We start from the raw sequence: 27593 nt of genomic DNA on the forward strand, positions 1-27593 counted from the left end.
GAGGTAAGATATGCATGGTAAAGTTGATTAAATATGCATGGTAATATTTCAAGGGAAGTGATTAAAGGAGAGACATAAAGCTTTAACTTCCAAACCAGTAAAAAAAAGTAAAATAGGGAAAACAAAAGCCTAAGTCAGTCCCAGAAAAGGAATACAGGAAGAAAAACAAATATATAATATGCAAGACAAAGAAAATGCAAAAGATAAGATAACAAAGCAAATCCAAATATGTCAGTAGTTACATAAGTGAAGGCATTTAAACTTGGTAGTAAAAGAATAGAGATTATCACATCACAGTAAAAAAGTAAGATAAAATCATTACATGGTGTTTTAAAAACACCTTTAAGCATAAATATATAAAAACTTTGAAATAGAGAAAAGATATACCAGGAAAATACCAACACAAGGAAACCTGGGAAAGGCAAATTAATATCAGATAAGACAGATTTTAGGGAAAAAAGTCATTGTTGTGGATAAAGGAGTTACCATGTTATGATAAAAGTTTCGATTCATCTGAACGATAATATCTAAATGCATGTAGATGTTAGAAAATAGTCTCATTCTACAGAGTACAAATCTGAAAGAATTTATTACACTATTATTAAATTTTTAATTTAATCAAAGGAAGCTAAGATGCTCCTGAAGCATGATTAATAAGAGGCACTTTTACTTTGCATTATCAATATTTAGTATACAGATTTTAATGAAAATAAGGTTGTAGGGGGTAGGGATAAATAATGACCATTAAAGTGTATTAGAGGGCTCACTTAAATGCAAAGGAGATACACAAAATAAATGACATTACTAATCAATTAGTAAGGAAGGAGGGTATCAATATATGGTGCTAAGACATTAGGACATCTATATTTTTAGAAAAAGAAAATAAATGAACTTAAGTAATAATTTCCTACTCATACAATTCCAAAAAGCAATATTAAATGAATAAGGAATAAAAGATAAAAAGCTATACAATCAGGCCTTGCTTGCATGGAAGTGCAGGACCATAAAGATGACTGAGCAAGCTAAAACTGAAAAATGATCTTCTTAATCAATGGGAAACTTATGAATGTTCCATGACCTCTAAGCTTTTTCTTCTTCCAAAATATTAAAACTCTTACTGTTGCTTATAAATATATACAGAAGAAATACAATAAAACTAAAATTTATTTAATATGATGTTTTACACATTAGGAATGTTGAGGAATTACAGTGTTTCATTTCTTTGTAGAAAAAAACACCAAGAGTAGCTTGAATGAGCTTTGCTTTCTTTGCATTGTGCATATCCAGTGATGAGGAGCATGCATCTTTCTTATGCCTTGGTAAATTGCCAAAAATTTGGAATGGCTTCCAACATTTTATCATTTGAACTTTGAAGGTTGTGAAATATCTCCAAGTGGCTTGTTTAATACAATTTTTTTTTTTAACTAGTGTCATTTCCTCTGGGACATCATTTTGTCATCCCCCACCACTTCTGCATTTATACTGATGAGATCATTGTCACTAACTTCCTCTGGTTGCCTCTCTAGAATCTCTCAAATGGAACATGTCAATGTTCCCATGTCAGCTATTTCATCTATACTCCATTTCTGTTCAATTTGAGTTTCACTTCTAGTGTCATCACTTTTCTTTTCCTTTATTGCATTTGTATCAATTTTGGTCAATTCCCTCTTTTGATTGTTCATTCTTTTAAAATGCCATCTGGGTTTATCATCGGGAGGGAGACAACAAAACATAACTGCATGCTTTGCTGTCTACACCTGAACTGAATAAGAAATGTGCAGTGACTAATCATCAAAACACTTTAAAAGAAATGCCATGACACTGATCATGGTATGCACCTTTTATTTATGTAGTGCTTTGTGGCCAAAGAGCTACAGTGAAGTTTGTACTTTGCAATTATTCACAGTTAATATACACTGATAACTAAAATTTGAACCATGTTGTTGTGAGATGAGTGTTATTTAATTGAACCATGATAACTGAAATTTGTGCATATCAGAACTGTGCAAAGCAAGGGACATTTATATTTTTAAGTGTTTAGGGAAAAAATGTAAAGGATATTTTTATGCTATTGTGGTAAAAAATTATTTTATCAAGACTCCAACATACCATAAAATAAAATATCAGCAAATTTGTCTACATTAAAATTAAAAATATTATTACTCAATAGACATCATAAAACAGAAGCTATATGGATTATGGGGAAAGGAGAGCTAGTTTTATACAATACAAATCATTAAACAAAAGTCAGACCAATAAAAAATGTGTAAATGATATGAATAAGCAATAGATAAATCAATAAGATGTTTGTACAGTCTTAAATGTATATTAGGATCATAATTAGACCTGCTAAATCAGTACAATTAAAAAGCCTAATAATAACAAGATTTTAAAAAAATAATTCTGTTAAACTATTGAGCATCATCTCATAAGAGTTGAATTTTTGCATACTCAGTTTTTACATATCTGGGAAAGTCTTTATGTTACCATTTTGAAAGGTACTTTTGCTGGATAAAAAAAAATTGTAGGTTGACAGGTTTTTTTTTTTTTTTCAGTACTCCAAAGATGTTCTGTTGTCTCCTAGCACTCACTATTTCTGATGAGAAAACTGCAAGCATCTTTATATGTTTTCCTCTGTACAAAAGTTGACTTTCTCTCATTGTTTCTCAGATTTCTCTTTACTGCTGGCTTTAAGCTTTTGATTATGCTGTGTTTGGTGTATTTTTCTCCATATTTCTTTTGTTTGGTGTTCATTGAGCCTCTTAGAGGATTTATATTTTTCATCAAATTTGGAGATTTTTAGTCACCAATCTTCAAATATCCCCCTTGTCTCTTTGGGGATTCAAAGTACACATATAATTATCTGCTTTAAATTGTCTGACAGCTTACTGATGATCTGTTTTTGTTGTTTGTTTATTTGTGTTTTGATATACTTTACCCACTATCTTTCCTTTTGGATAATTTCTATGTGTTCAAGTCCACTAATTGTTTCCTCAGCATTGACCAATCTGCTATTAAACACATTCACTGTCTTTTAAAAAATCTCAGACATTGTAGTTTTCATCTCCAAAAGTTAGGCTTTTTAAAAAAATATTTTCCATGTTTGTATATATATGCTTAGTTTTTCTTCTAGCTTCTTAATCTAATGATAGGTTGTACTGTTTTAATACTATTAACTGTTAATTCTATCATATCTATCATTTCTGAGTCAGCTTCTAATGGTTTATTTTTTTCTTATTTTGGGTTGTATTTTCTCACTTTTTTACCTGATAATATTTTATTAGATGCCAGATGGTGCTGAATATTTTTGTTTTCCTAAAGATATCTTGCAGCTTTGCTATGGGATGCAATAAAGTTACTTGCATTCAGTTTGATTCTTTTAAGTCCTACTTTCAAGCTGTGTTAGGTCATATCAGAAGAGTACTTATCCTGGAGCTAAATATTACCCTTTGTTATGGCAAGATCCTTCTTAATACTCTAATATTAATATTAAATACTGAATTATAAAGTTTTCCATTCTGCCTTGGGAATGAGCATGATCCCTGAGCTTGTGTGATCCATGAGTACTATTTCTAGTAATCTTTTAAGTAGTTTACCCATCAGCCTCAAATAGCTTCCTCATATACATGTTGATTCATAAGTACTCAATTGAATACTTGAGAGGGACTCTACACATCTTAGGAGTCCTCCTGCTGGGTAGCTCTCTCATTTCCAGCATTCTAGCCAGTGAACAACAGTGGCTTGGCCTCTTCTGATTTCTGGCTCTTCTTCTTTGGTGCTTTGATCTAGATGCTCTCTCTAGCCAGTAAGATAGGCATTCATAGGTCACATTCATGTGTCACCTCATTTAATTTCTGTTCCTCATGAGTCCTTGTTTTTTTCTTGTGCAGTGACCAGTGTTCCCAAAGCCAATGTTACATTTATGGGTTTTTTTTATTTCTTGTTTCATATGAAAGTATAAGTCCAGTTTCTGTTATTCCAATTAGAATATATGTTTAGGTTATTTATTATAGATGTTTAGTCTATTCTAAGTAACATAAAAATTATTATAGAAAAACAAGGTGCTATATAACTCCAAATGCATTGCAATGTCTGTAGTCAGGTAGGTTGTACCAAATATACAAATATTGCAGGTTAGCTAGCTGTATACCCCTGTTGTGTCAGAGAAAATATTTCCTGAAATTGTCACTTTTGATAACTTGAAATGCAGACTATATGGCAACTAAGTTTCCTGTTCTACAGGAAGCATTTGTAAAGAGCCAGGTTTCAATATGTATCAGTGGTTCCTTGAGGATTATAGCAAGGTACTATAAAAATAGAGATGTGCTTGGGCAAAAACTGGATACTTTACAAGCAAGCAATGGAAAGAGTTCATAAATTCAAGGCCTTTAGGGTTGGAAAGTGAACTGCAATTATACCTGTAATTTAAATTACTATTATATCAAATATCTTATAATCACCTATAATCATATTCTAAAATAAAATTATTTCATTATAAACTCTAAGATTGGGTTAAACATCGAGATTTATGATATATTTGATAGAAAAGACATGAGATAACAACACATGCATCAGTAATTTCTAGCAAAATAATTACAAAGATTTGTACTCTTTCACAGTTTAAAATCCAAAGGAATCAAAGTTCAAATAAAATACCCTCAAATTTGGTTCCGATATTAGCCCTTATGAGTTAAACTTCCAAAAAGCTAGCCCTTATGAGTTAAACTTCCAAAAAGCATAAATTTCCAATTTATGCTTTTATTCTAAGTAGAGGAATTCCCAGTGTCTGGATAGATTTAGTTTAGGTTGTGTTGTGTTGTTTCCATAGCTTTGTTGGACTGTCACTCAGGAGAGTTCAATGTTAAGTCTCTGGTTTCTTTATCTTTTAAAGATTTGAACACTATAATAGGAAACACAAAACTATCACAGCACTGTCCCCCATCTATGGTGATGGATTATTGTTTGTCCACTATTCTACCTGTCTTTTTGCTTCTGGCATGTCTTTGTGGAGATTATATCTCCAATCTTATTGACTCTGGATTTAACCATGTGAACTGCTTTATCCACAGCAATGCTAGTGGAAGCAACATTGAGCTGAGACAAAATTTTAGGACTGATCACCCTTCTTGGGACTTTCACCCTCTACCTTGCAAAAAACACCCTAGGCATCTCTTGCTCTTTTAGCCTGGATCCTGGGATATGGGATACTTGGAGTAGATCTGAACCTGATGGACTGCATTCTGGGGCCTCAATATGAGTGTGCCAAGTTATAACTCACCCAAAAACCTATGATAGAAGCCACTGAGCTCATTTTAGCATTATGTATGAAGGAATCACTCTTCTACAACATAGCCATAAAAACCATTTTGTAGATACAGAAGTTCAGACGTGGAAAGATCTACCAAACTTAAGGTTTTTAAAGGTTACATAAGAGTATTCATGGTGTGCTGTCATTTCCGCAAAGGAAAAAGACAAGGGAAGTGAACTGTGTATAAAAGTACAAATGTATATGTCGATGTACAAAGAAGAGCTTGACACATGCCCTCCAATTACTAATGATAGTTGAGTTCACTTTTCAGATGGAATGGGTTACTAAAGTATATCCCTAGATTACTGGATTTGAGGCTTGTCAAAATAAGCAGTCATATAAATCCAATATAAATAACATTTTGTTGGAATAAAAGATAAAGGAACATATTGGGATGCTTCAGTCTAAGGAGAGTTAAAAGAATTAATTTTTCAATTCTCTTAAGTTGTTCAAGGGAGCTACCCTTAGCTTGGTAGTGATGTTATACTATGGCCATCTTATTTAAGATAATTATAGAATAAACAGAGTTCCAGGTGCATTCTTCGAAAACTTTTTCATACCCCCAACTACATTACTCTGAATTTCTCTAATATCATGTTTGAATTATTGTTGACATTGCTATATTCAAGTGGCCATCTAATTATAATCTGTATTATGGGCAAAATTTTTTTGCAAACTACAAATCCCTTTTTATTATATGCTCCACAGTGCAGTTTTCTTTCGTTTAGAAGGATGACCAGACTATTAGTTTGTTAACTCTGTTATTTGTGATAGCAGGAGAGGATTTTGCATGACAGGACTAGGCCAGAGGTGTGGAAAGGGGAGTAGAGGGCACTTTTATGTTATTCTAGGTTTACATATTTACATGTGACTTACAGAAGCCTAAGAGAGTTCTTCCAGAACCATCAACCTCTGATCTATGATTCCAACACTGTCCTCATATAATGCAAAGTAAGCTCTCTTCCTTAAATCTTTGCATTCCCCAAAATGTGTTTGAAAATGCTGCAAACTCTATGACCTCTCTTGAGTTTTTATTTGGAATATTAGCGTATTAAAACATATGTAAAAAGAGTAAGGAAACAATTTAATCTACATTTCTGAAACCAATAGAGGAGGCATATATTCATTCCTAAAATGCAGCTACTCATCTAATATCTCCAGAAGAGTGTTCTCTGGGAAATACCATACTGGGTTTGTCCTACTATCTCTTTGTAATAGTGTTCCTTCAAGAAACGGTGTCATGCCATTACAGATCTCCAATATTTAACTTTTCTTCCCTGTGGTTACATAGAGTTTGGTTATTTTCAAATCTCTTTAGTTCTTGCCATCAGAGCTTGCTGCTACAGTTGGATAGTTCAATCCCTATGTGTGGATGTTACTAGTCAAAACCCAGAGAATAATCTATTTACAAAGATTTGAGTGCAACAGTATTTGTGTTTGGGGGTGGAGATGAGCAGAGGAGAGGAGAGGACGATGGAGTAGCAGATCTACCCTAACATCTTTCTTATGAAGAGCATCTAATCTAATGTTGTTTTGCATCCACCCATACATCGGAATAGGGAGCAAAATAGAAGCTACATGGACACAGATCCAGCCCTGTCAATCCCAATCCATTTTCTTCCTAAGCAGTTTCCCTGTTATATTTTATATGACAGATTTCTACATGTGATTTTCCGGTGGACAAAAAGGTCATGCTAAAAAGTGTTTGAAAATCACTCTTCTACTTCCATCCCTTTTATTTCACAGATAAGCAGACTGAGACACAGAAAACTTATGTGACTAACCATGGGTGACAGAGCTAGTTGATGTTACAGTCAAATGTATTTCTACTACACTGTTGCATATTCTGCTTATAATCTTCCTATTGCTGCCCTTACAAACAGAAGGGGTGTTTGAGGTCTTTCTTATTACAAGTACAGAAGGTGTTCCTTAGAGACCCGATCTCTGCCCTCTTCATTTTAAAGAGGAGAACAAATGGATGTTGAGAAATTGCATGACTGGTAGAGGGGCAGGAAGCCAGGTCATCCGATTCTCATCAAATTCTCCTACACTGGTATATGCTCTGTTTATCCCATAGAGAATGCTCTTAAAAACCATGTACCCCACTATTCCAAGAAATTTCCTTCTAATTTGCTTCCAAATCCAATCTACAGTAAGTTCAGAAGGGAGGCGTGTTATTTTTCTGAACTAATTTCAGAAATCATTAAACTCAGGAAAACATCACAAATCAGGGACCCCCTTTCTGGGGGTATTGGGAATGTTGTAAACAAGGGGTATATTTTATTTTCACAAAGACTGGGGCATGTTACATGTGGTGATTCCACATTGTAGCTTCCTAGTCAACATAGCAAGCAGAGCACCTATAACTCATAAATGAAATAAGATATCAAAAAGGACTTCTGGAGGCCTGTGTGGCTCAGTTGGTTAAGCAAGAGACTCTTGATTGCCTTGAAGGTGATGATCTCCGGGTCAGCGGGGTCAGCACCTACACTGGGTTCCTTGCTTAATGGGAAGTCTACTTCTCTCCCTTTCCCTCTCTCTCTGCCCCTTCCCCGACTCTCACGCTTTGTCACGCACGTTCTCTCTCTCTCTCAAACAAAGAAACAAATAAATAAACAAACCTGTAAAAAACGGATTTCTCGAATGAGTGCATTTTTCATTAGCTACACACAATCACTGCCATTTGGGATGATTGTTAGTGTATTTGAAACCTCTAGAGAGCTAAGTTGAGGTTACTGAGTAAACACAGTGATAGTTTCAACTGAATATACTCAGAATGTCCTCAGAGGTTTCTTTGTTTTGCTGTAAAAGGTGACACAAGGGTCTCAACTTTCGGCAGCGGCTGCTGCTGTGACCATGCCCCTCACCACAGTAGTCAAGCAACGACCCAAAGTGAAGGACAGCTATAAAACCACATCAGTGTCCTCAAACATGTTAATTTTTCAAAACTGCACACTGTGATAAAATGTAAGCATTTAATTATAATAACGTAACAATGAGCTATTTGCCTTGTGGTTTTAAGAATGTGTTGCACCGAGTGAGAAAGAGGAAATCCTTTGTCTTTTTTAATTCTCTTTTGTCCTTAAAAAAATCTATGTAACTGACTTTGAAATAATTTTGAAAAAATCAATGCAACCATCTTTTTGGTGTGTTATGTTTTGGTAACCTCTCTACAAAAGCTGCCCTGGGCATCCTTCACCACTTGCCTGTGTGCATTATCTGTAATTGTCTTTTAATAGACTGAGACTAAATTATTAGAAAAAAATTGCATCTCTAGGGAGTCAGGGTTGTCAGATACTACTGAGTTGTAATACATCAAATGCTCAGGTGTTCAGCTTTATCTCATAGGCTGTTTATTTTCAGGACACACATTAAAAAAAAAAAAAGTTTTCAACCTTTCTAACCTGTTCTGATTTCAAATGAGCAGAGTAATGAGCACTAACAATGAGGAGTACAATTGAATTAATGAGTCCTGGACAAGAGCAACATATCACATAAAGGATTTGTGACTTAAAAAAAAAAAAAAGATAATGCAAGACTTTATTTTTTTTTCCCTAACCAAGGAGCAAGCATTTTGTTCTCAGAACTAATTAAAAGTTCTCAAGGAAAAAGTTTTCTTTCATAGTCAAGCTTACAATGGCTTCACATTTTTCCAGAAAAAAATATGATATTTTGTAAATGAAAAATTCTGTGATTATCAAAGATCTATTTTTTTGTCCCACTCATATTCTCATGAATGCAGTATAATTGTGGATATGTGATCCATTTCTAAAACAGCTCTGCAAGGCAAAATAATAATAATAATAATAAAGATTTTATATAATAATAAGTAATTATAGATCCAGAATTTTAAAAGAAACTGTTATATTTTTACTTTCAGATGATTTTCCTTTCATTGCAATCCATCCACCTTGATCATCTTTAATCCCTCTGGACATTTTCTACCATTCATGTCAGGTACAAAGACTATTCCTCCTTCATCATATATTAGAGACTCTTCTGTGTTTTTCTATTAAATTTTTCTTTTTAAAAAAAATCTGGGTCTATTATTTATTTCCATGATCAGAATTGCTTCTTTGTCTGTATTCATCAAATGACAACCTTCTTGTCCTTTAAACACAGATCATTATTCAGCCTCTCAATCTTGTAATTTTCTGAGTAGAGAGACAAGGTAACACGATCTTATTTCTGATCTAAATGTAAGTAGTGTATTTCAATCCATGCTCTCTCACTTCGGCTTTTAAAAGTGCTAATATGAAAAGCCTCAATATTCATGTTCTCCGTGAGCCAATAATTCCACTTTTTGGAATTTGGAAATGTGCAAATAGATTTTGTTAAAATTTTGAAGTCTATAACACAGCGTTATTAAATAGGAATCATCAGAAACCAAATGTTCAATAAATAGGCATGGTCTAAATAAATTATGATGAGGTGACCCAGTAATTTATAAAATGAAGTAATGAAAATAATTTTAAAATTGTTGAGTTGAAAATGTGTTTTAAATGACTAAAACGCAATGAAAATCTGTTCAGCATTATGCTATTTTTTGTTTTATACACAAGTTTTCAGAACTCTATGTGTTCACAGAGAAAAACTGTATTTTATCATACTTTGTCATTTTTGTTTAATGGGATAAAATAATAATTTTTTTTATTTTCTAAATTTCCTAAATTATTAACAATAAATATATTTGTATGAAAAGAAAAATTGTTCAAAAGTGCATATATTCTCAGTTGGTTTCCTTTTTCTCCTTATGACAAGAGCTTTTATTTTTAATCAAGGCTTACTACTACATAAAGAACTCTTGATGACTTTCATCTTTTTTCTTGCAAAGGACATAAGCAATGTCATGGTGAATATTCCTGTGCATATTAATAATCTTAAGTCTACATTTGGACTTAAAATCTGAGAAACTGCAATGTTCTTAATTTTTATTTTAGTCATGTTTTATCATTATGAGTAAAACCTTATCAAAAGGATTTTCGGATTGTTTTTTAGGCCTACGCACTTAGATAAATGCCCAAAGATCAACTCTGTTTCTCTATCAGATTCTTAGAGGCAAGGACTATGTAACAAATTGCTTTTGTGTTCCTTCTTGTATCCAGGCTTATAGATACTAGTACGTGTTTAATTAAACATATTAAGACTATGATAGATTTGTGCCAGTGTATTTTCATTGCAGAATTACTAGAGAAAACTCATTTATAATGCCCTCACCCTGAATAATCAATTTTTATATTTTAGTTCATTTCTGATACTTTTCTGCTAGAATTCCATGTATAATATATTAAGGATTCTTACAGAGTTTAAAATTTTTTAAACAATAGGGTGTGTTTAATTTTGTGTGGTCGAATCCACTTTTCTATTATTTTTATGGGAACTATTTGGAAATGATTTAACTAAAATTATTTAAATGTGTTATAAATAAAAATTAGGAAAACAACTGAGTATATGATATTGCACAAAATAATTTACAGTCATTTCTGTTTTGTGACTCCCTTAGGAGCTCGGAATGTTCTGTGAAATTAGGAACCTGAATATAAGAAATCATAGGGATGCCTGGGAGGATCAGTGGTTGAGCATCTGCCTTCAGCTCAGGGCCTGATATCAGAGTTGTGGGATCGAGTCCCACATCGGGCTCCCCACAGGAAGCCTGCTTCTCCTCTCTGCCTATGTCTGTGCCTCTCTCTGTGTCTCTCATGAATAAATAAATAAAATCTTAAAAAAAGAGAGAGATTATTTGTCCCATCAGATTCCTTCCTTCTCCTTGAACATGTGTAAAAAGGAGGCAACCTACTGTTGACCAGACACTTAAATTTGTTCACAGGATAAGGTCTCTTGTCTCTGTAAGCTATTTTAGGTGTTCTCAATGTTATACAATTATAAATGACCTTCACCATTAGGTTGAACATTCAATTAATCAAGTGTTCTCATTTTCCTCAGAACCATTATGCTAGAAAATACATTTAATTCTACCAACAATTTTCCAAACATGTGGAATAATCACACTCATAAAGTACACTTGGGATGTTCTAATCCATACTATCTCAGAAATAGCTGCATGAAAATGAAATGTTAGAATCCATTTTTATATAATACAGGATTTCATGACAGTTTAGCTATAAATAGGTTAGTATCTACCTTACAGAAAATATATGAAATATTTGAACAATGTCAGAATACTTTTTGCTAAGTGATAGGTACATGCTTAGAAAATTAGGCTCAATTTGCTTCAAAATGTTTTCCAAATTAATAATTGAGTTTGATTTTTCAAGCATGTAATTGTCACTTAATAATAACTCTGCACCAGCACACTCTTGGTGCTCTGGCCTTTTGAAAGAGTTAAAACAGTTTCTGAAACTAATTTACTACCACATTATAGTTTATGCCTTGGGAGAAATCTGGATTATCATGTATCCCAATGACTAAGTTATGTATTTCCAGGGCCCATGATGGATAGTTAAGTTTCCTGTCTTTTCCCAGCCAGGCTATATTGAAAGGAATCTATGAGAAAAACCACCAATAAATCAGAAGTTGCTTTTTTTTTTTTATAAATAAAAATGTTTATTGGCCCATTTTTCCATTTCTGATGTAATAAAATCAAATTTTATTATTCTTATATTTTACTTATCTTTGTAAGTAAAATGTATATGAATATCTATTTTGTTGAGAAGTTATATGATACCTGATACAATAACAAAAAGTGTGTAAAAGGTTTCCATACTGATTGTGCATTTCGTTGCAAAGGAAAATTACAGTATAAATTACAGCTAGAGTTATAAAGATACTGCTGCCAATTTCCATTACATTTTGATGGTGGGAGTTCTAATGATGACAGAAACATTTTACCAAATATTGTCTTAACTTTAAAGATTTAAGTAATTTATGTAATTAGCTGATAATATTGAATAGAATATAATACTCAAAACTAAATAGTCTTTATGCCTTGAATAAACTTATAGTTTGCTATTAATTAAGGATAGTTTAAATTCAAAATATATTTCACAGGAAGTATTCTCAGAATATGGTAAAGAGTATTACAGACCTACATTTCTAATTTCTGATTAATCCTTGTTAAAGATTGACCAGAAACCAAGAGCTAAATATGTAAATACCTTTTTAACAGTTTCATTTATAAGTGTAATCATAAAAAAAAAAAAAACCCTAAATACCCAGGAAAAGATTTAACCAGATAAATGCATTTAAATAATATCTTTATGAAGAAAGAAAGAGAGACAGAGAGGGAGTTATTTTATCCATCTAGCAGGACCTGGAGCAACATTGTGTTTTATTCTAGGCAGTATAGGAGAAAAAGGAGAACAATTTTCTATCCAATGACTACTGTTTCAGGCAGCAGCTTGTCTGTATTTTGATGCCGGAAAGATTTGGATCATATCCAGGCCCCAGAATATGACAGCTACATGACAATGAACAAATTACCTACATTCTCTGAATATTATGCTTCTTCTATACATTGGGAATATCCTATCTTTCTCCCATGTTCCTTGGTAGGAAAAAACTGAGCTAGCAGATGCAATGTGCCTAATGGAGTACTTTAGATATGATAAATATTGAATTATAATTAGTCAGTCCTCTGCTTTTTTGCCTTTATGTGACTGTGAGCTTTCTGCATTAATCGAGTAAATGCAATTTTATTAGAGAAAATGTGAAAACAAACCAGGATTGATACAAAATGCTAAATATAATAAATGAGATAAGGAAATAAGTAGCATGTAAACATCCACAAGATTTATGATAGAAGGGAGTCACTTCATAGCTAGTAAGGTAGCTGAAGGTAATGTAAACACAGTATATGATAGAAAAAAACTTGACTGTTTATTCTAGGTAAAAAGACCAAGTCACAAATATGTGACCTCTGGGTCTTTAAGTCCATCAACATTGTAACATGTTGGTTACAAGGAATGTGGTTCCTTCTGGCTCCCTATGTACCCTGTCTGAAAAAGTGGAGATAAATCTCATGCGTGCTTTACAGATCAATTAGTGGCTCCAACTGAAAGCAAGTATAATTGCTCTTGTAACTCTCTGATAGCATGTGTGTGTTGGCCACGGACATGTTCCTTCTGTTGGGGCTCTCTTACTCAATTCCGGTCCCCTGTCAGCTATTCTCTGAAAACCTTAAAATACTGAGGGATTAATTCTATGATATTTTTTAAAAACATTCTAAATGAGACTTATAGAATGTTAAAATTTCATGTAAGAAAAGCAAAACATAGAATTAAATAAATAAACACATTTAGAACATTTGGGGCCTCTATATGGCTGGTAGATTTTGAAGAGAAAATACTCTTCATAATCACAAGTATTAGTCGTAAACACAAAAAAACATTTGGGGAAATTTTTTGTAACACAATCAAGGTTTACTACATATCAAACATTTCATTGTCCATAATGAAAAAGGCAAATATCAATCTAAAAATATAAGCAAAGGTCTTGGAAAGTCCATTTCATAGAATTGACAATGAATATATTAAATTTTTTTCAACTCAATTAGTTGTAAGATAGAAGTAAAGTACCAGGGCAGCCTGGGTGGCTCAGCAGTTTAGCGCCGCCTTCAGCCTGGGTCCTGATCCTGGAGACCGGGGATCGAGTCCCACATCGGGCTCCCTGCATGGAGCCTGCTTCTCCCTCTGCCTGTGTATCTGCCTCTGTGTGTGTGTGTGTCTCTCATGAACAAATAAATAAAATCTTTAAAAAAAAAAAAAAGTAAAGTACCGTTAGGAATGTCAAGTTGGCAAATGCAAGGAATAATGTCAATACCCATTTTAAGGACTGGGCTTCTGGAAAATTCTTAGCACAACCTTTCCATTTGGCAATTTGGGAATAAATCTCAAAAGTCTTAATAATATTTTATGAAGCAATTGTATATCTAGAAATGTATACTAAGGAAATGGTTAAAGTAATATCAAAATATTTAAATATTAAAGTACTCCCCAAAGGTGATTTTTAATTATACAATTTTCAAGTACTTGAAGGTACAAAACAACTGTTGATCAGCTAAACAATTTCCTTGCCATGAAATACTATGCAAGGATTACAAATGATATAATAGAAATTTATTTTGCTATATAAATACTTGATTACAATGTGGTATTAAAAAAGATAAATATATTATTATATTTTATGCTAACTCACAGTATTCTCAACATGTTAGAATGATGATTTCTTGATGGTAGGATCATAATTAGTATTTTTTTCTCTATGTCGCTGTATTTGAATTTTTCTAACATATAAATCATTCATTCTTTTCCTCATTGATTCTACATGTTCTAACATATACCAAATTCTTACCCTTAAGTAGTTTTTAGAGTCTCTGTTCTAATTCCTTATATTTCTTATCTATTTCTGAGCAAAGAATATCAGGTAAAGAAAGTCTTCCTTCATTATTTTTTATTTTAAAAATATACCTGAATTGTTTCTGATTCTTACTCTTCTAGATAACTTTATGGTTACTTCACAAAGTTTTAAGGAGTATAAAATATATGAACCAAGGATTTCATTTCTAATCTTTGTAGAAAAGCATTATAAATACTGGTATATGCAATATTTACTCTCTTCATCTAAGTACATGGACTGCCTCTCTAATAATTAGGTTCCTCTTTGAATAAGTTTTGTAACTTTTATATTTTTTCTATCAATGTTTTTTTAAAAATGTTTAATTAATATTGCTATTGTGAGTGCTATATTTACCTTAAAATTCCTAACTCATCCTTATGGGCAACATATTTGGTTATGTAACATATCTTGAAAAAAAAATGAACAATAGTGCAGGGATGTTTTTATATGTAACTGGAGGAAGGTATTGTGATAATTTAAGTAAATATACTATTTTTTAAATGAAGAATTAAATCTTAGAAAGCTATTTGCCCATAATTATGTATTGTTGACTGCATAATGTCAGTAGATCATAAACATTGCCCTAACGAGTTTTCATAAAATAAATAGAATCATTAATACATAACTAATTCCTAATTGAAAAAGAAAAAAAATACTCTAATTATATATTCTTCCAATCAAGTGTATTCAATAATTTTTAAAGCAATCCTTGGTAATCAAGCACACTTAAGATATTTATTTTGTTTTGTTAGTCTGAAGTTGGTTATAAAAATGTGAAGAATTATTACTATATCAATTTTAGTCAGAGAGATGTGTGGCCAGAGGGTGGAGGACCAAAAGTCCAGAAAAAGCAAGAAATGTGTTTGGCTTGCTGGGAAGCCATCAGTTGCTCAGCACAACCGATGAGCTGCCAGGAAGTGTCATAATGAAACATGCCAATGCCTCCCAGAGCCTTAAGCTGCAGACATCTCTTTCATCTAGCTTTCCATGGAATTTTGAATAGACCATTGCAAGACAAATTGTTCCAGCCTTTGTTGTATTTCCTTTTTATTGTTAATGTGGTTGTTACATTTACAGAGAAAAAGACCTTTTATGTAACATAAAGTACTTTTTTTTGTTACTTTCAACTAATGTTTTATTTGTTTTGAAGGCAATTCATCCTAAATTGAATATAGAGAGCCCAGAGTGCAATTGAAGATATAATTTTGTCCAATTGCCAATTAATCAGGAGTTAAAAGCACTTGAGCAGAGAATTGGCCAAACCCTCCAGTCAGAGGAAAGGGGGCACCTTCGTTATCATATAAATGAAGACATTTCCCAATGAAGAAAAGAAGTCAGAAAATAAATAGGCCTTATTGTCACATTACCCAGATCATTTAATTTTGTTTTCTCCTGTTTTACAAAATTTGTCACAGAACAAGTAGATGACATTGGACGTATGTGTGCTGCCCGTAACCTAAGTATCGCCATGATTTAGGGATTCTTCTATAGTAAGGTGTATCTTTTCCTTTGATGCTTTGAAAATTCAGGCAGATTCTAACACCTTTCCTCAGTCATAGTCATTGTATTTTAGTCTCCTTACTTACATGGGCTTAAATTCAGCAGAGATGTTATTTCCAAGTTCAAGGAGAAAAAGTCTCTGTCAGAATGTGATTTTGCATTTGCATAGAAATAAGTTGATTTTAACAATTGTTCACAAGCACAATAAAAACTTTGGGTAAAGTGAGATGTCATCTTATACTAGGGGATGAATGTGGCCTCAGTCTTATTATAATTCCAAATATGATTCATATTCTGCCTAAAGCAGCAAGTGTCTTGTCTGCCATTAAACTCTGTTCTCATATAATCAAGAAGTGTATCTTTCCAGTGTCATACAAGCTGTAGTGGCTTCACCTGTCTCTTGGGCACTTGGAGTATATTGATGAATTTAAGATTTTTTTTTTTTTGGAAAAAGTCCAAAGTGATGGGATAGGGGTAGAAGGATGAGTATATGTACCAACGTCCTTTGTTTTCAGATAGCATACTATAGATAATATTGCTATTAGTATGTCCACATCTGGTTAAAAGGCCAGCAAAATATGACAGGCATTTCCAGTTGCACACAAATGAAGAGTGATTTTGCTCTCTCATTAAATTAGTACTTACAGTCTCCTTTCTTTATCCTTTCCAAGATTCACCCCCAGTGAACCACGAAGCTCTCTGATGACTATGGGCTATGCGCTGTGTTGTTCTTTCTGCTGCTATTCCACCCCAGCTTCTCTACATCCATTCCACATGGGTTCTTATGGAAGCTGACATTGTGTCTTGCCTTACAGCCTTCTGGGTCTCTTTTCGCCCACCTTGTCTAAAGTAATTTCATTTTACCTGCAGTACAGCAGCTGGTTATGCATCCTTTTGTCATCTATCCTCCACACATTAGCACAAGTTCTATATTTCAAAGGAATAAAAAAATGACTTTACTGCTAATAGAAAGGCTGTATTCCAGGAGTTCATTTGTAGAGAATCTACCTGGAACTTTAAGCTTTTAGAACATGGCTCAGAGCTTACAAAACACTTCTATGTTATTCTTGTTTTTACAAAAATTATCATCATCACCTTCATCATCATCACAGACATATAATAGGACATTTACTTTTTGTTCGAAGACATTGAGCTAAGGACATTACCAGAATTATCTCGTGCAATTTTCTCCCTCATTAAAAAAAAAAAAAAAAAAAAAACTCATAAAAGGTGAGGGAGTAATGATGAGAAAATTTGTAATTAGTGCACATAAGTATCTTTCCTGGAGTCATAAAAAAAACTGGTAAACATGGAGAACAAAACTATGTGCTGAACATCAAGTCATCTTGTGAGTTGTTAGAAATACAAATGAAATTACTATTGGAAGCCAATGTTTTCTTTTTTCTGTACCTAAGTTTTCACCTCTTTAAAATGTAGATAGTATAATACTTTCTCCACAACCTTGTTTAATATTCAAATGAGTTAATACATCTAACATGCTTACAATATTTCCTGGCACATAGTAAACATTAGCTATTCTGCTGATTTACTCTGAAACATATAGCTGCAATGATGCACTTACCTCACAGATCTCCAAAGGAGAACACTAGTCACCAGAATTTTCTCTAAGCAACATATTAATTACTTTTTGTTCATTTATTCAGTTAGTACACATTTTTGAATGTCTTAGATTAATTCAAATTTGGACACAGATTTTTCTTATGAATGTATTTGCTCTCTATATATCTTTATGGTCAGGCTTATTTCCACCATCATTATCCCAACTACACCTACAGAATGGTGCATAATTTTGATAACATTTCATTAAACGAATGACACACTGGCCACGTCAGCAATAATAATTGTCACCTTATAGAAGTCAAAGTATTATTAAAAACTCTATGTGATCATCAAAGTCTTCAGCAGGATTTAAATCAAATTACTTAGTCTAAAGTATCTTTGTTTTGAGAAAGCACATGGCTAAATTATTCTGAGCTTACATTATTCTGATTTATTTTGTTGGAAACAAAGAATGAACCAGATGTAAATGAATTGGAATGGAGAGTAGCTTTAAGATATATCAGAATGTAGCAAAGCTTCCAATTTTGCTCACAAATACCAGTGTTGCTGACAGCATCAAACATTTTGGTAACTAACATTGAATCTAATGTGGATATTTTTGTGGAAGAAAAAGGTACAGTAGCATAGAGAGATTATAAAACATAGCATTTTTTAACGAGTAAGATGACTGCTGTCTCATGGACAAAATAATCTATTCCAACAATTTTACTCTGATATATACCTTTTCTTTATAATAATAAAAGTGGAATGTTAAATAATAAATCATACAGAATAATTTAAGATTAATATGAAAATATCATTTAAAACATTCATTGTAGGGGTGCCTGGGTGGCTCAGTTGGTTGTGTCCAACTCTTGGTTTGATTCTGGTCATGGTCTCCAGGTCATGGGGTGCAACCGTGCATCAGGCTCCACACTGGGAGTGGAGTCTGATTAATATTCTCTGCTTCTCCCTTTCCCCTTACCACTCCATCCACTCATGTGCACCCTTCCTCTCAAATAAATAAATAAAAAATAAAAAATATATATATATAAAACAGTCACCCAAACCTTCCTCACCAATCATCACTTATTTTTTTTCCAGAGGTACATAACAACATTGAATTACAAAGCAGTGTTATATATGTATATATGTACTTCTATTCTTTTTTTTAAAATTTATTCAAATTTGATTAATTAACATATAATGTATTATTGATTTCAGAGGTAGAAGTCAGTAATACCTCAGTCTTACATAACACTCAGTGCTCATCACATCGCATAACCTCCTTAATGCCCATCACCCAGTTACCCCATCCCCCCCACACCCCCAGTACCCTACCCTCCAGTGACCCTCAGTTTATTTCCTATGATTAGAAATCTTTTATGGTTTGTCTCCCTCTCTGATTTTATCTTGTTTTATCTTTTCCTCTCTTCCCCATGAGTGAGATCTTGGATGGAACTAGAGCATATTATGCTAAGGGAAATAAGTCAATCAGAGAAAGACAATTATCACTTAATTTTTAAGTAACTCATGTATTAACCTTCATACTTTAAATAAATAATTATTTGCAATAAAAGAATATTGCCATACTTAGGTTGATGAATAACCCTTTAAATTTCCTTTTTGATGTGTTTCACTCAATAGATTTATGTTTCCGACTTGAAATAAAATTATTTCAAATAATTATGATTAAGAGAAATTTGAGTGGTTTTCGAAAATCCCCAACCACTTTCCCTTAAATATTGCCTCTTTCTTTTGAAACTCTAATAAGGTGGATTTTAGATGCCTTATTTCCAATGTCTATTGGCAGTTTCCACTTCCTTTTCACTTCCACTCCTACTGAATTCTGCTTAATTTCTGCAGATAAATCTTTCTGTTCAATAATTCTCTGTTCAGCTGTGTCTCCTGTTCTATTTAACCTATATACAGAGGCTTTTTTTAAGTTTTGACAATTACAGTCTTCATTTCTGGAATTTTTTATTATTATTTTATTTTTTATTATTATTTTTTATTATTCTTTTTATATATGTCTGTTCTTTCTTGCTAATCTAGCTGCTACCTCATATGCTTTTATGCAATTATTCTACATAGCAGTTGTTTGTTCTCTTATCCTCAAAATTCCCTTGGGGGCCTGGTCTGTTGTGAAAGTTTGTGTGAACACTCTTGGTGACTTGCCTCCCAAATTCTCAGTGATAGTTGTGAATTCATGTTTGCTTGTTCTCAATCTGGGTGAGTAGTGAGGAGCTATATTGGAAATGTCCTCTTCAAGAAAAGTTTTATGCTCATTTGTGCTAGAAGTCAGGGTACTGCAAGTCAAATTATTTGAAGAAGGATACTAGCAGCACTTTATTCTTTGATTCAAGTGCCTTCCCATAATATGGACTCTAAGGTTAGTTCCCACTTCAGTCTCTTGGCCAAGGCTCAGTGTTTGTGTTGGAGCACTGCAATCAGCATTTGTGATCAGACTATCTTTGCTCTCTAGCTTTCTTATTGCTGACCACTACCAAATCAAGTTTGGGTTCATAGTTGGTTTCTTACTTTATTTGTCTTTGGGTGAGGTCCCTGGAGATTTTCCTATGTCTCTAAGAATGAGGGCAAATGAAGGATTTCCTCATCTCCATTTGTTAGATAGCAGAATCTTCCCACAAAATCACACCTTATTGGTTTAGATCAATTAATCCCCTGTGAGCCATTGAACACTATATTCTAATGAGTGACTGTATCAAAAAGGTAAGTCCTACTGCAAGACCAAATTCTTCATGCCTTTTCTTGCCTGGATCTCTCTTTCCCTTTGCCCCATTCACCCATATCCCTTATAGCTGAGACTCTGTAAGTCATGGCAACACACTATGGACAGGTTATCAATAATCATGATAAAGCAATATTTCTGTTTAGACCTATTCCACTGGCCCACTTTTTCTTGGAATTAGGTTTCCAAAAGTATTGTAGTCTAAGCTAGATGTGCTGACATTAGCATAATGTCACAATATCACTTGTATGTTACACAAAACACATTTACCTACCAAAAAAATATATACAAGCCATGTATTTATTTTTGGAACAGAGAAATGCTTGAACTTTTGCTTAGATAATGCCCTACTTCCATCAACATATGCAGCAAGGATGAAGGGATTTCTAGAAATCTCATGTACCTATTTAAGAAAATTAAATTTATTTTTTTAAGATTTTATTTATTTATTCATGAGAGACATAGAGAGAAAGAGAGAGAGAGAGAGAGGCAGAGACACAGGCAGAGAGAGAAGCAGGTTCCATGCAGGGAGCCTGATGTAGGACCCAATCCCGGGTCTCCAAGATCACGCCCTGGAATGAAGGTGGTGCTAAACCGCTGAGCCACCCAGGCTGCCTGGAAAATTAAATTTAGACTTAATAATGATGTCATATTGGTTTCATGTTTAATCATATACATACTGAGTTTTTTCTTTTTTTTCTTTTTTTCATTTTTTGTGGCCTAACAGGAAAAAAAAAAAAAAAGCAACCAGTAAAGTGAAAAGACAGCCCCATCAAAATTACCTAAGAGAAAAGCAGTTATTTATGAATCTCTGTAGAGATTTTCAGAATCCTCCTTCCTTTTCTTAATTTTCCAAAATTCTAAGTACATTAGTTTTGTAAACTGCATCACATCTTGGTAAAATAAAGAGTTTAATAAAAAGAGACATGATACATTTCTCTGAGGAATGGTAACAAATGGGATATAAGTTAAATCTATATGAGAATAAAATAATGAAATAAATGCCTCTCAGAATAATGAAATGAAAAATAAGTATTTTTGTAAGACTTCATAACAGTATTAAGTAAGAAAGTAAAGAACCATCTTTGAATAAATTCATACTCTTTTAAAACAACATCCATGATACAGAGAGAATACATCCAACTTCCAGTCTCAAATAGCATTCCAGGACCTAAACTTACAGAGACATCTTTTAAAACACATTCATATTTCCATTGGATATTTTTCATAGTGTAACTCACCCTACAGCATTTCATATTACTCTCCATAGGACCAAAAGGTACAACTGAGAGAATAATATAGTTTCACTTCTTTCCCTAGAAAGTTTGGTACCTTTTACCAAGGTTGCATTTCCTCCCATGACTGGTGATCTTATAGAATAATAGTAACTACCATGAGGAGACAGAAACAATTATGGTGCTCTTAAAGCCAGGAAAGCCAAAGTACATTTCATTCTTTCATTTTCATGGAGTTTATGACCTGCAGATGTAAGTGTACTTAATCATATGAATGGACTTTAGTGCTGTTGAAGTGGATGGTAAATCACACGCAGGGGGAATACAAAGAAAATCATGAAAGATAGGGGCTTGAGAAACTTGAAATTGAGACATCAGATAAAGAGTGAACTTGGAAAGGAGACAAGAAGAGAGAACCAGAATTTTTTACAAAACCCTGGAGAATGTAGTGTCGCAGGAATCAACGAAAGTGGAAGAAGTGTTAAATTGTGTGAAGTATTATAAAATTACAAATAGTCTTGACTGTAATGTTTGACTAGGGATTGGCTGTTTATAGGCCATGTGTAACATTGACAGGAGGCATTTAGGTGAATGGTGAGTATGGAAGCCAAGTAGGAGTGAACTGCAGAGGGAAATGGAGGTGGGAAAGTAGAATGTGTGCCAGGGTATGCAACTCTTGAGAAATCTGAGTCTCACTTAAAGCAGTGAAACAGCATGACAAAAAAGAATGCAGAGTTAAGAAGAGCTAATTTCATTAATACAGTAAACAAATAACAGTTAGGTGTCTTTTCTTCCAGGCTGTTGTCCGGGTAGTGAGAATATACAACTGAACAAAATGGAGAAAGCCTGTTTTCACATGTAGTTTATATTTCAGTGATGGGAGACAGACAATAACTAGGTAAGTGAATAAAATATGTAATATCTGGTGATGAGAGATAAAGAGAAAAACAAAGAGAATTGGAGAAGACTGTTAGGAAATGATGATTGAGACTAGAGAAATGTCTCACTGAGAATGTGGCTTTTAAGTCAAGATCTGAAGGAAATGATAGAGCTACCTTGCGGATGTTGAAGTAGAGCATCACAGTCAGAAGAAAGTTCACATACACAGTCCCTGGAGATTGAGTAAAAGCAGCTAGTGTGCCCGAGTGGAGGGGAGAGTAAGAAGCGAGGTCAGACAGATACTGAGGCACAGAACACGCATAATGCCAGCAGTCCAGTGAGTCACCATGGATTTGTCTTTTACTTTGTGACAGGGAGACAATGAAGAAGTGACACGTCAGGACTTACTTATATTTGAACAGAATCCCTGGGACTGTGGTATCATGAATACTCTTCTGAGGCAGGGACAGAAGTCAGAGTGAGATAGGTGGGACCGTCTCAGCAACTGAAGAGAGAAAGCATGGTGCCAAGACTAAAAAGTGCTAGATGGGTTGGTGAGAAGTGATAGAATTCTGGATCTATTTTTAAGATGTCTCTAACAGAGTTTGCTGATAGAATGGATGATGCTTCTTAGGGAAAAGGAGTCAAAGGTGGACGCTAGGTGTTTACCCTCAGAATTGGAAAGAACTGGGTCATCATAAAATAACTTGTGGATGGTCGAGAGGAGAGCAGATATGGAAAGGATTAGGTAATAGCTGGAGCTCAGGGTTTGTTCAATTGAAGATGACTGTCAGACAACCATGGGAAGACATTGATTTGACTATTATTGGAGATGAAAGCCTGAAGTTCAGGGGAAATGAGAGCTGGGGTATGAGTTTAGGAGTTCTTAGGTTGTATATGACATTTGAAACAAAGATTAGATGGTCATGTAGGGAGTAAGCTCAGATAGAAAAGGAAATAAGTCCGTAACTGAGGCCAGGATTATACAGAACTGAGAGGTTAACACATGAAAAGGAAGTAGCAAGTGAATATGAATAGGAATAACCAAAAAGGTAGGAGGGAAGTCAGGTGATAATATGTTGTGAAGGAAGTGTGTCGAAAGGGACAAAAAGGGGGCACCTGGCCAACTCAGTTGGTTGAGCAAGCAACTTTTGATGTCTGGGTTGTGAATTCGAGTCCCATATTGGATATAGAGATTACTTTTAAAAAATTTTAAACAATTTTTAAAGGGCAGAAAGAATTAATGATATTAAATGCTGCATTGAATGAAATGGCGACTAAAAAATGACAATGGCTTCAATGCCTCAGATTTTACCTTCATCCTTGAGAAGAGCAGAGGTCGCCAAAGTGCAAATTCAAATCCTATAGTGCTGTAAGCAGAAGAGATTGGCTTTAAAAAAATCTGTCATCATCAAACATTCACAAGTTCTTAAAACAATGGATAAAATTGGATATTACTAATAAAAATAAAACATGATAAACTCATAGGTAAACAATTTCTCATTATTTTATAAATGTGGAGATGAATGTATACTCTATCCCTGTACTTCCCCTCTAGGTATACACTCCAGGGAAATGTTTACAAATGTGACCAGTAAACATATACAAGAACTTTTGTAACTGCCTATTCTTAATAGTCCCAAACTGGAAACAATGCAAATGCTCATTGAAAGAAGAGTAATTAAAAAAAAAAAAATTGAGGGTAAATTTACACAAAGAAACAATGATCATCAGAGAATGAATGAATTAGTTAGAAGAAAAAATATATATGATTCTTAGGATGATACTATAAGGGAAAAAAAGCAAATCTCAGACTAGTTTCTCTTTAAATATATTTAACAAATTTATAAAGTAAAAAGTATAAACTTTAAGGTTGTAAAATTACAAATAAAGCAATGAAGTTATAAATACAAAATTCATGATGAGGTTTTCACCAAGGGAAAAGAGGTTATTGGAACTGGAAAAGCACATATAGAAAATTTGAAAGATAATGTTCTATTTCTGAACCTGCATAGTGAGTATGTACATACTTATGACTGTTCTAGCTAACATCCTCCACACATGTTACAAACATCAATGTGTATCCACTCAATATTTTTAAAGGAAAATAAGTCTTTAATAATGTATTAATTGCAATTATCCATAAAATAGATATAATTTAGGTATAGGTCAATTACCTATATTATGTAATCTCATAATTTCATGTAGTTAAAATTCTACATTAATCTATGTAAATGTTTTTGTCACTATCCACCCCATTAGATAATACACTCCACAAGATCCAAAGCTGTGCTTTTTAACCCTCTCTTTATCATATGCATAGCATTTCGTAGACTTTAAACAAATATTGCTACATATACATATTGCATATATATCTTACAGTATATATATTATATATAAATGAATGAAAATACTAACTTGTGCAATATACTTGTCCTAAAATTCCTCCTAATTTCTGACTCTGTATAGTATTTTAGGGCTTAAAAATTAAATTGTTTGCTTTACTACAATATGACCTTCATCTCTCCATAACAACTATGTAGTTCAAATATATGTAGAAGTTTTTATAGATCCTGCTGTGCAAAGCAATATACTTGCTTTGGATATATCCATCCATTTACTCATTGATTCAACAGTTCTTTGCCAACTTGCTATGATATGGAGGTCTGGGCTAGGCATGCCTGTGATGCAGCATTGAACCATGCAGGCAATGGCTCTCCCTTCCTGAAGCTCATTTTAAAGGAGAAGAGATAAAAAAATAAGTAAATTGATGGGAAAATTTCAATAAGTATTCAATGTGGTAGAAAAAAAATCATTAAGGCAGTGGGACCAAAGGAGCCTGAGAAGCCAAGGGTGAGAGGACCTCTTCTGGCTGGGTTGTCAGAAATGCCTACTTTGAGATAAGACCTGAGTGAAGAAAAGGAAACAGCCATGCAAAGACAGAGAAATACAGCTCAGAGAGAAGAGCTACAAAAAATGTGGTAAGAATTAGCTTGGCAAATTCAAGGAACAGTAAAAGGCCATATGGCTAGAGCAGTCTTAGCGACAAGAATCAAGGCAAGGGTGGTAGGAACAGAATGGACTGTGTAGGGTTTACAGACCTGAATGAAAATTAGGAAGATATTCTAATTGCAATGAGATGCCTTCCACCAAAGCCATTTGGTAGGAAAATGAATATGCAGAAGGGAATAAGGGCACAAGAGAAAAAAAGTACTAGGGTCATATTTTTGGGAAAAGAGTATCAGAGTGGCAATAAACATTGGTTTGCTAGGGATTATCCTGTTTTATCCATGTTTTCCCAGAAAAATTATTGATATTTCCCATGCTGGATAATCAATTTTCCTTTTTTTTTCTGTTATCAGTCCACTTATTGGCTAAACTTTGTAAAATATTTGTTAAAAACCTTGACAACACAAAATATTTTCCTTTCATTCTCTTTTGCAAAAGATGGAGAATAATTTTGATTAGAATGAATTAGGTCTCACTCCACCTGGATATAAAAATGATACTTTGTACTCGACCTCTTTCCCTGTGCTACTCCAGTGTTAGGATTTTATGAATTATATTATTTCACATTAGGTTGAGACTTATGAGACAGTTCATAACCTGCTTCAAGGAATTATCCAAATGGGCTATAAATCATCTTTATTATCCTCACAGTTGCTGCTGAATTGTTTAGATAGGAAAAAAGTATCAGACTCTTTTATTAGGTTGGACAAAAGTGGAAAAGCAATAAAATGCCCAGAAAAGGACCACAGAGGAGCAATAAAGTTGTGATAAAAATGACTAGGATTTTGTTATTCATATTTGCTGTTTGGCATCCGGCGCTTAGAAACAGACAAGGGGGCCTTATTTTACAGACGATAAATTATTCAAAACCACTGGGTTGTAAAAGTTAAACCGTGACGTGCTAAGTGTTCTTTCTTTTCTGTTTCTTCTCTTCCTTACTTTCCTTCACTACCGCGCAGCTATGGCTTTCACTATTTAAAATGGAATCTGAAAAGGAAAAGCATGAAGTAGCCTACTTCCACCAGAGCAATGAAAGGCAACAGAATTGTAGGCATTAAAATCTAGAGTATTTAAAAGTCTCAGAAATCCAATCCAATTGAAATTTTCTAGGAACCAAGCCACATACTTGCTCTTGGCAATTTTAGATGTTTTGCTATTTACATCTCCACTGCAGTCAGAGTAACATAACTTTTCTTCTGAGTTTTTAATATTGTATTTTTATTGTTATAGTCTAAAATATAAAACTTATAGATGTAGGGTCTAAAACACAAGTTATGTGGAAATAAACTGTGAACATAGTTGTAAGCACAAGAGGATATTATAAATATCACACTCAGCTTGCACATCCCACAAATAACTCCTGGATTTTGCAGGGAAATAATTGTTCTATCCCCATTTTCAATCCATTGGAACCATCATTTACCCCCTGAGAAGGCACATCTTCGGAACTCTCATTTGGGTTCTGGGATCGCTTTACTATTTGGAAATTAACTGACTGTGAATGATTATTTTTGGAGGAGTCAATCTGAAGTTGGTGTTATCTTTCTAAAACATTTCTTTTCCAATCAGGTCATTGCTCTCATCTAAAAGAAAATTAAACATCAGTAATATCCAGTTACCCCCAAGATAAACCTCTTACTTTGTTGCATATAATAAAATATCATTTCACAGACCAGTCATTCTACCCTTTAACTTCAGCTGCTATCCCCAATCAACAAGTTCAGTCACATGCACCTTGCGTACTTCACACTTTTGCTTTTTATTTCTTTTCTGATGCTTTAATTTTAAGACCAATGTAAATGTCCTCCTTTCTTTGAAGCCTTCTATGACTGTGAGCCCCAGGGAAGAATGACTATCGCTCCCTGCCATTTTCCACAGCACCAAAATTCAGGGAGGTAGCACTAGCTTTCCTTGAGCGCTATGTCTGGATTGATGGCATCAGCTTTGTAACAGCATCAATCACCAGGACCACGCTGTGTGGAGTAGACACTGTTTC

The 27593-nt window shown here is 33.7% G+C and overlaps 1 long non-coding RNA gene across 7 annotated transcripts in view; it reads left to right on the forward strand.

Annotated features, from left to right (window-relative positions):
• LOC144284421 (uncharacterized) overlaps positions 1–27593 on the forward strand; it is a 364283-nt gene that overhangs the window by 274046 nt on the left and 62644 nt on the right. For 5 of the 7 annotated variants that reach the window (XR_013352774.1, XR_013352775.1, XR_013352769.1 and 2 more), the window contains 2 exons: positions 9189–9265; positions 22507–22607. This is a non-coding gene — a long non-coding RNA (uncharacterized LOC144284421). Of the gene's footprint in view, positions 1–9188; positions 9266–10811; positions 10981–22506; positions 22608–27593 lie in introns of those variants that run through there. The other 2 variants (XR_013352773.1, XR_013352770.1) reach the window with 2 other exon arrangements.

The sequence above is a fragment of the Canis aureus genome, chromosome 15, assembly GCF_053574225.1.
Source record: "Canis aureus isolate CA01 chromosome 15, VMU_Caureus_v.1.0, whole genome shotgun sequence".
NCBI classification, from domain to species: Eukaryota; Metazoa; Chordata; class Mammalia; order Carnivora; family Canidae; genus Canis; species Canis aureus.